Source organism: Perna viridis, chromosome 8 (genome assembly GCF_037379345.1).
Source record: "Perna viridis isolate PV_CMFRI_1.1 ecotype Kerala chromosome 8, ASM3737934v1, whole genome shotgun sequence".
NCBI classification, from domain to species: domain Eukaryota; kingdom Metazoa; phylum Mollusca; class Bivalvia; order Mytilida; family Mytilidae; genus Perna; species Perna viridis.
Genome location: NC_142452.1, coordinates 40,066,095 through 40,073,659, shown reverse-complemented (window position 1 = coordinate 40,073,659; position 7,565 = coordinate 40,066,095). Strand labels below are relative to the sequence as shown.

General features: G+C 33.8%; 1 long non-coding RNA gene across 2 annotated transcripts; it reads left to right on the top strand.

The window, feature by feature from the left end:
* The first annotated feature begins 3,664 nt into the window (after positions 1 to 3,664).
* LOC148610476 (uncharacterized) lies at positions 3,665 to 6,931 on the top strand. 2 transcript variants are annotated; one of them, XR_015914564.1, is made up of 5 exons: positions 3,665 to 3,817; positions 4,192 to 4,234; positions 4,594 to 4,708; positions 5,940 to 6,008; positions 6,794 to 6,931. It is a non-coding gene; the product is annotated as an uncharacterized LOC148610476 (long non-coding RNA). The 2 variants fall into 2 exon arrangements; XR_015914565.1 differs by lacking the exon at positions 4,594 to 4,708.
* Positions 6,932 to 7,565: the final 634 nt, after the last annotated feature.

Below are 7,565 nucleotides of genomic sequence, written 5' to 3'. Positions count from 1 at the left end.
TCGTCTCATTACATTCAAGTTCGTTTGGGCAAATTGGATATTAAACATCATCTAATAATGGAATCTGAAATTGAAGAACTGCTCTACTCGTTTTTTTCTGTAGTACTCAACCAAAGGAAATAAAATCCTAGCTTAAGACGAATTTAGAAACAAGACTACCGAGAGTGGTACACAATTTTTTTCCTATTTCGATGATCTCCTCGGACACTAGTCCTCCCAATTCCACATGTCATTGAAGGACTGAAATTCCGATATTTTAACAACATCCAACTTCAATCATTTCTTGTTGGTATTATTGTTTTTATTTTTTTCAAAACAGGCATTTTCACTGACTAATATAAGATCCAGCACATTAAATCCCCCGTTTGGTATAGAAACAGTGGTGAATATGATTGTTGGAAAATAAATTGGGCTGATCATTGGCCTATAGCTTGTTCCAAAGTTTGAGATACTAGTATAGTTTGCTCTTATTTTGCACAGCAAGGTGATCCTATTTGATCTGAACGACGGCGTTTAGGGCCCGGTTTCATAAAAAAAAAATCATTAAATTGAGATTTCTAGTGAAATAAGACAGGTCAAAGGGACACCCCGTGCTGTGTAGTAATCAAAGGAACCAAGATTCAAACGGTAATAGAAAGAATATATCCGATACAGGCAGCCAACAACTGTTTTATAATATGATGCCACACATCCGATCCGCTAAGTCACATCCAGTGCGACGGAGAAAAAAATTGCTCTTTCAGTCCCAGGTTGGAGGATTTATCCACTTTGCGGACAGAGAACAATATTACGATTTCCAAATCACTTCAGGGAATAAACACGCCAAACAATATTCCAAATTATATTTATCAGAAAGTAAAAAAAAAAGGACAATCGCATTCTTAAATTAGCTCGAACTTTGCGGAAATTTAAAATCGAGTATTTTATTTTCACAAAAAGGAGGGCATTCTAAAAGATAAAGAGTAATCAAGGGAACTAAGGTATAGCGGTAATCAACAGAATGTAATCCAGGGACAAAGACCAGACATAGAAAACAGACATACACAACAAAGAACATAGAGTAACTAAAATCATACATACAAAGTAACAAAAGTAAATGAGCAACTCGGACTCCACTAAAAACTGAGAGCATGGACCAGGCGCGCCGGTAGGGTAAGCGTCCTCTGCTTTTCTAGAAACACCCGCCGAGTTGCTCATAAAAAGTCAAGTCCGGAGTAAACAAACGAGGAAAGGAAAACTATGACCCGTTGAATAAATCAGTTTTCATGGTGCTGGTGGATACACCATAACGATCCACGAGTTCATGATGACGACCATAATTTACGTGAAACACTTGCTAATTCTTTTTGTCACTATGGTACATTTCAGTCAGGGACGTAGCTGCATATACGCAAATACACAGTTGCGTACTTTCGGAAAAAGTAACAAAAATAAAAACACACATTTTAAAAATGAAATAAAGGTTTTATGCAAATACTCACTGGGGGCCTTGAGCGACCCCCCCCCCCAAGACCCCTCGCCGTAATTTTGCGTACAAATAAAACAGGCCTAGCTACGCCCCTGTTAGTGGTCATTTCGATGTGTGACATATCATTTTCATTATTTGGTCCTGCCGTGGGTGTCGAAAAGAATTTGAACAACAGTGAAATACTTTTATTGCGGTGATTGGACCAAAATTGACACCATTGTGAAAAGAGAATGCTAAAAAATACTAGCGCATTACTTTAATTGTTACTTAAGAACATGCTAAATATGGCCACGATTGACCCAACAAGGATAAACATTATTTTATATAGAATGCGTTAATGTTTGCCAGTAAAACTTCCTTCACACACACAAACTGAACCCAGACAACTTATATTACGCTTGCATGCAGTGTATCCAAATCAAAGTATTGGTGACTTCGAAGGAGGTATGACCGCATCATGTGTTAATGTTTGATATTGAATTCATGTCAGGGGCGGAAACAGAATTTCATGAGTGGTTCATGTCGAGGTATGTTTTTTTCAGGGGTAAGGATGGCAATTTTTTACTTAATTGGACTTGAAAAAGTTAAAAATTTATCAATTGGGCAATTGGTCACATTGGAAAGCGAAGATACAATTCGAATGTACTGTATCATGCGAAAGTTTGTTTGACCCATGGTGTTAAAATATGACCTTAACGAGCGATATAGAAGAAAATCTAAAATTCTGAAAATTCCCTTTTTTACGATTTTAACCCCAAAAGGAAAATTTGAGTCCATTATTGATCAAATATGTTAGGTACATCATAATCTTAATTATGAATTCCTAAAACATAAGTTTGACAGTGTCGGTAAGCTATGAATGAGAATTTTCTTTAATACCTTGACCAGTTTTCTAGGGGTAGGGGTAATATTTTTACCATTCTTTTGTGAAAATTCTGTCATGAAAATTAGCTTTTCGTGGTTTTATTAGGCAGAAAATTGAATTATCGGTTTTGGTTGAGCAATAACTTGTAGAGACGAATTAATGCTCCTTTTCATGGAATATCGAAAATCCCATTTTTGCAATTTTTGACAAAATCTGCCAATGAAAATCGCCACAAGTCATCAAAAGAAACACAGAAGTATTAAATGTGGTAGTACAGAAAACGCCAAGTAAGCCATTTTTACTGAAGCATTAATATTCTCGGGGTTTGACATTGAAAAATATAATTAAAGCGATTCTTCGGTGGTGTAGGGATACACATTTATCATTTTACTCCTAAACCCTATATTATAATTGTTGCAGCAACTTTTATTTTTTTTTAGTATCATTTATTGTTTTTTTGTTTGTTTTTGTTTTCTATCTAATATGCGTTTTTATTTGTTTATGTAAATATAGATTTTTAGCTTTACATCTTTTTCTCCAGGCCCCTCCAGATGGTAAAATGAAGATTTTCAACTGAAGTGCGATCTTTAGCAAACGTGTGAAAATGTTAATAGAGAGTGGTTAAATAGTTTAAATCAGGTTGAAGGAGAGTCGGTTTCTCCAATGAAATCTGCGGAAAACATGGAAAATGTTAAATGGCGAGAAACCTCTCGCTGAAGTGTGATCCCCGCCCGATGGGCGTCACATGCATTTTTTAATCATTTCGAGCATACAGATGGGCCCGGACCCCGCCCCATATGCTTGGTATATCTTGAAATCTTGAAACTTAATTCAAATGAAATCTTGGAAAATTTTAGTTAAGATGATTATTACTAATGAAAAGCTATTTTTATCAATCCTTCTTTAATATGGATACATCCATGTACCTAGCTCCCCAAAAACAATTTAATGGAAAATACTGCGCAATCATTCAACATTTTTACATATATACGCCTTACCTTCTATTCTATTGTAGGGGACCAAACTTTTATTAGCAACGTTGGGTGGGGAATGAATGAAAGGGGGGCTGGGATTTAAATAAAATTACATGTATCTTCCAAATGTTTAGCAAAAATCGCTTTTTTACTCAGCCATGGACAGGAAAGAATAATTGTAATTCAACATTTCCCCTATTACTTCACAATGTATTTTTTCAAATAAAAAAACCCTAACTGTTGAAAAAATGCCTCCCCCGCCCCCCGAGTAGAAATAGTCTGTGTCTAAGTATACGTTAGTGAACGTCACTGAACTTAACATTTTATGACGTTACACCTAAGTCCCTAACAACAGAACAGAGTTGCATGAAATCTTATCGTGTGACGACGTCTTTCTTGAACTGTGCTTAGTTCATTGAAATTTGAGTTTTTCCAGAGCATGGCTGTCTTATGGCTTGTCGGTCTTTTCAGCACTTTGATTGTACAGTCTTGGATACAGTTTGAATTTGGGTATGTGACATCTATTAGCTGCATAGTTGGATTTTATTATCTGTATTGAACAATAGAGATATTGTATCGAGTAAAGAAGGAAGATATGCAGGCTACACATTGTGGCGGTTGAAAAGTGTCGGGCGCCTATTTTTATGACTAACAGAAAAGGGCATTTTTTACAATGTCTATCAAGAGATCTCGCACTTGAGTGTTTCATTCGAACATTTCTAAAATGAAAGAAAGGAACAACTACAGTTTACAAAAAATCGGGATCACGTGGTCTTTAAATGCGATAATATACGTTCGAATAGCCATGTTCGTTTAAAAATGTTTTAACATTCATTCAAAATTATGTCTGGTTGAATATATTTGCATTTTAAATTATTTTTCAGCTTTGTAACTGAGCCAGCTGATCTCGAATTCATTGAATATGAAGTGAGTGTATATATACAATGTAGCTATCTGTACGTATAATGGTCAAAAGTAACTATAGGCACATACGCATTATGACATTTCTTATATGCTATTTATTCGTTTTCCGTCTTTTAGGTACATGAGATGCAAATTCTGTTTTTTTTTCCACAAGATTATCAAGATAATAAAATTGAAATAATGCTTGCCATAAGTCACTGTATATGATTAGCTTAGGACATACCTGTTAAAGACCATCGAAGTCCCTCTATACATTTATGACCAAAAGAAATTCTGAGTGAGCTAATTCAAATCGTTCTAGATAAGCAAAAGTAAAAACTAACCAAGTTTTATGATATCCTGTTTTTTAAATATAATTTTAGGACACCTCTTTGACCAAAATAATTCCATGGAAAGACACACTAATGTTTATTGTAATTATCTGTCTATGTAACCTGCTATGGAAACAATGGAATTTATTAAAGAAAGAAAAAGAAGGTACTAATAATTTCAATACTGTTAATTGTTAGAATATGATATCTCTTATTGATTGATTGATTATTTTTTGGGGTTTAACGCCCGAGCAGCAGTATTTCAGCTATATTCAGGCGATGAACATGAAATGATGATGACATGAAAAATGGGATGGAACACAAGGATAATGGGGTTAACAAATTTTGATTGCCACTGAAAATAGGGAGAGGTGAGAAGGGTCTTACAGTGGTAGGTCCAAGAAGGGGTGGGGCAGCATATGTTGTACAAACGTTTGTTTGAAATTTTGTTTATCTTTTGCATTACAAAGTTTCATTATTTGGGCAAAAGAGAGAAAAAAAAAAAAAAAAAAAAAAAAAAAAAAAAACACGACCCCTTTCCAAAATCTCTTGATCCACATTTGTCTCTCATGCCATAAAAAAACAATAGTCAACTGTATTGAAAAATTTAAACCACTTTCGACAAAGAGGTTAAAAAAAATACAGTATGTTTTTGAAAGAGATGCCTAAAACAAACATTACTTTCAGACTTTTACAAGGTTTACAAAAATGGAACGTCAGGATATAATAACATCTTACAAAATATCGAACTCTTCCATACATGTATTAATGATAGCCAAAATGCACCAATTTTATAACTTTGTATATCATGTATTTAGAGCTAGAACATAACTATCTTAGGCCCTTTACCCCACCGGTGCACTTCATCATTGTAAATCAGATTCCTCATTAAAAGTTTTCATGGACACAGCAATTTGGTCAATGCAAATGCATATTCATTGAGGGCAGACCAACTGTTTATTAGATAACTTTTACTAATTATATTCCTACAACTTTCATGCTTTGTTATAAATCTTGAAAACCACCCCTAACCTAAAATCCTGGATTTTTTATATCTTTTCCTTTGTTCCTTAACTTTTTGATAATAATGCTATTTTCTTTTATCATTGATATTGGCAAGAAAATACCAAAGTGTCAGAAGTGGGGTGACTGAAATGAGAAAAAAAAAAAAAAAAGCATGGCCTAAACGTGAATACATGAGAAAATCTACCTACACAATGTAGTGAAGTGAATAAAAAAGATTATACATAAAAACTAAAGATGAGGGAAACAAGACGTCACACTAAAAATAACTAAAGTACTAGCAATGTGAACTCCCACAAAAAAAAAAAAAAAAAAAAAAAAACGAGGAGTGAAATCAGTGATTTCCATACATTTTTATTTCACGTATATTTCAGACCTTAACCAGCTGTACCATAGATGCCATGAACTTGAAGATCACATCAAAAGTTTCTGAATTTCTGCAGGTATTCTGAACGCTTTCTTAATATGGTTCGTTTTATGAGTGAATCACTGAAAACCTACTGTTAAGGGTGGGTTGCAAACAGTTGTGTCTTATACCAGTAAACAACCAATAAAATTGGCTTTTTCAATCAAGCCATAATTTATATGTATTGCAGATAATTTAGTTTCCAAGATTTACACCAATCTTACATTGATTGAATGCATGTGAATTGCTGTGGTTTATTTATTAAAAGTTACCGTGGAAGAGCTAATGTTTGTGGGTACCAATTTTCACGGGTTTTTAGTTTTACAGTTTGATCAACCATGAATTTAATTTCCGATGAATTGTTTAATTTCAACTGAAAACTATAATGGTGTAATGAATTCCATGAAATTAAGAATCCTCAAAATCTCAAAACAACAAAATTTTGATAAATCATGAAAATTGATATCCACAAATAAAAGTACATTCTAGTCTACTGAATCTCTTTGACTTTACACTTGTGAAAGTTTCTAGTCTTTGCTAACCACTCATGAATAAGGTATAATCTTTCATGATTATAGAAGATACCATATAACTGTTTTTACTTCATTTCTCAATGAAAAATGTGTGATAGGATTAGAAAGTTTAATAAAAAGAAAAAAACTCTAAATTTCACAAAGATCCAATGTAACTTTCACTAAGCTTTTTTAAGTCAAAAGAAAGTAGATTTGCCAAAAAAAAAAAAAAATTCAATTGTTGCTTTTAAAAACACAAACACATAATGCTCTTTTTTTATCTTGAACCAAACTATATTTTCTATTGTAGAGCTAAAAGGAAAAACCTGCTACCCCTGAGGAGGGCTATCATGAGTTGGTCCATGTTTGTTTGCTGTTTTTTATTTTTAAAACTGTTAATTTGTTCATTTGTTTAACAATTTTATGCCATAAAATTCATTTTCTTGCCAATAAATATTGAAGAACAACTTTTTAGTCTGCTTTATTATTTCAAGACAGGGGTGGATCCAGACACATTGACAAGGAGGGGTGCCAGCCAGGGTTTCTCATAAAAAAGGTGGGTGCTAGGCCATTATTACCATTTTTTTTATCAATTTTACACATGAAAATGACAAATTTTCCAATAAAAATGAGGGGTGAGAACCCCCTGCACCCCCTGGATCTGCCACTACATCACATTAAAATAGTTGACAATCTGACAGAAGAACTTACACTATAAAGGCAAATAAAATAAGTTGATATAATGCTCTTTACCTAACATACAATTTCAGCTGCAGCCTGCCAAGTGGTGTGAGGGTTTCCTCATTCAATAATGACCCACAGGTGACCTTGAGCTGACATTTTTCATTCCAGTGGGGGTGGGTGGTTGTCGTTTTGACATACCAACCATACCCATTTTCCTAATATAGTAATTAATGTAGTGCTAAAAACAACATGCATCTCATTTATATATTTTACACAAGCAAAGTTATTTCACACAATCTTTATAAAAATTTTCACCTGATATGAGCTAACAAAATTTGTGACCAAAGTTCACATGAAATTCAAAGGAACTTTTCACATGATTTTCATGTTAAGTTCAA